The sequence below is a fragment of the Pinus tabuliformis genome, chromosome 5_1 (assembly GCF_031772625.1).
Source record: "Pinus tabuliformis cultivar Carrire ecotype Pingquan chromosome 5_1, CPIR1, whole genome shotgun sequence".
Classification (NCBI taxonomy): domain Eukaryota; kingdom Viridiplantae; phylum Streptophyta; class Pinopsida; order Pinales; family Pinaceae; genus Pinus; species Pinus tabuliformis.
In genome coordinates, this window is record NC_142305.1 from 930,987,566 (window position 1) to 930,990,376 (window position 2,811).

Genomic DNA, 2,811 nt, shown 5'->3' on the forward strand with positions numbered 1-2,811 from the left:
TCCAGGATTCCCAAACCAAAGTGTTGAAATCCAAATCTTCTAACCAAATTCTGTTAAATTTGAAAGGCATTCTAGGATGCACTAGCGGCTTCTTCCAGGCCAAAGTATCTAGCATGTGATTGGATAAGAAATTATTGATGATGTTTGTTTGTACCTCCCCTAGACGATCAATCAAATGTTCATGAATTAAAAAACGATCCAGTCTCTTGGCAACATACGCCGCACCTTCCTGCCCATTGTCCCAAGTAGGAGCCATAACCTCCAGGAAGATGTCTACAAAATTGTGTGTAAGGAGGGTGTCCCTAAACATTCCCGCCAGTGGATCAAGTCTTTTGGTTCAACCCCAAGTTTCCTCCAAGGCGATAGTACAGTTTAGAGCTCTCGCTATGATGAGGGAGGTATGTTCCATTATCCCAAAGGAGAAAAGACGATCCCAGAAAGTGGCCTGATCCTTATAAGGAGCATATGTATTTAGAATATGTATGCATCCTTCCAGGCCCCGGATGTGACCCTCAAGTAGAATGCTCGTGAAACAACTGTAAGCTTTAAGACAGACCCATATCGAGTCCTAGATTGCCACCAAACCACCAAAGAGTCCAACAGCCATGGTGGCGGATATGTGCCAATATGGGAACATTTTCCTAAAATATAATATAACCTGAGGGACAGAGTGCATAAATTCCTGTAGCAAAATGATAGAAGGGCAAAGAGAGAAAAAAAGACTCTTGAGGGCTCAAAATTTCGAAGCATCCCCCAATCCCTGTATATTCAGGGAAAGAATGAATGTCATGGGGATGCCATCTCTGGTTGTCATGCTCTAAGGCCCCATGAAGGAGTGATGTCAGCAATAGGAACATCAACCAAAAAACCATCCATAGGGGAGGCGAAGGGGTTAGGTCTAGGTCTAGGTCGTCCCCTAAAATGTCTGCTCCCACAGTTTTGAGTGCATCTAACAGTAATGTTGGAGGCTGATGTAGGAATGATGTGGCGAATGGGTAATCCTGCAGGTTTGTGGATGGTGAGTGTACGCAAGTCCAGGGACTTTCTAATGGGTAGAAAATCCAGGTCACTACCGATAGAGTTTGTAGGAGAGTTTAGTGGTGAGTTAGGTGGGGTGGTGCTAGTCCTTGGCCCTTTACCCCGATTTGCAAGTAATGAAGGTGACAAGGATGGAACGTACGGGATATGTGAGGTGGAAGGAAGGCCAAGCATTGGGTGGAGTGGCAGAATGTCGAGATGGGGAGGAGTGGCAACTGGGGTGGACTTTCGGGGCTAAATAGAAGGGCTAAATTGATCTTGAGAGTTCGCCTTCAAGGAGGATAATGGGGACGAAATAAACATAATAGGTGAAGATCCATTTAAGAAAGATTTTAGAGTATAAGAACGATGCGGAAAAGTATTTCGTGGAATACCTGCATGTTGCCTTCGGGGTAAGATAGCCTTTCGAAAGTTTGGTGAAGTACTGCTTCCACCATCATGATCCCTTGGATGACCGATGATGGGTCTGCCATGTAGTAGACCGACCAGACTACGAGGGCATTTTTCCAACAGATGCCAAATATGGTGGCAGCATGAGCACCGAAAGGGAACTCCCCATAAGTCTAATCTCTAAGACAAATGTGTTCCCCCTAGAATAAATCGATGTGGTCCAGGAAACCACCACAGTATTCTTTCTCAATTAAGATCTAGGCCACCCTTTTGTCCTGTGCACCCAAACAGTGAGGGTCTACATACACAAATTTTCCTATAGCATTTCCAATGTCCATCAGGACTAGCTTCGTCCAAAGTTCAATGGGGAGACCGGGAAGTTTCACCCAAATGAGCTTATTCTGTGGTGTATTGTGGAGTGAATTATATCCAATGTACCAGTGGTGCAACACGAGGAAGCTCTTTTCGTTAATCCATGGCAACAATTTGATTTTTTCTAAGTCCTCCTGACTTAGAAAATGGAAACTGTACCATCCCTTCAGGAGCCGAACGACAGTCGGCATGTAACCCAACATGGTTTTCCATTTTTTCCCCACCCATTCTCTCATATTTGAATCACTAATATCAGCAAAATACCATCGGCCAACTAAAGCTCTCTTCTGTAAACTTGTAATTCTGTCAACAAGCACAACATTATCCAAAGAAAGAGTGGGTGGCAGGGAGGTCATTTTAATAGAACGTTGTTTGTTTTTAGAATGATGTCCCCATGCAGCATGTTCGCCACCCTGCGAAGCATGTGATGCATGGAAGCCATGTGGCGGGCTAGCCTCACCCAAGATATTATGCCACGTATCCAGTGAGCATGGGCCACACCGAATGCCTGAATCGACATTATGTTGAAGTAGCGACTTAGCGTCCATCATGGCCCAGATAAGGGCCTCGTTGGCAGATGAGTTAGAGAGATGGCCCACCATTTGGCGGAGGGTTGAAAGGACTCAATAGAATATTGTAAAAGGACGTCTGACAACAATTGATGTAAGGAAATCCGATAGATGGATAGCAATGATATAAGATGAGAAAAGAAATAAATGAGGAAGGCCTCGGGAAGCGGAAGGAATGTCAACCGAGAGAGTACACTCATGTGTAATATAAACCACAAACAGCCGGGATAGCAGGGCGCCATCAGTACAACATCCAGAAATTGCTAAAAGTTTGAAGCTAACACGGGGGAATTAACGTGTTGTAAGAAACCGATAATCGATGCAACTGGAACGCATGGGAATCTGTCCGACCAACATGTGTGGAGATATGGAGGTGATCTCAATGGAGATGGAGCCACCTATTGTTAGGATATTCTGACACATAGGAAATAGTTAAGTTCAA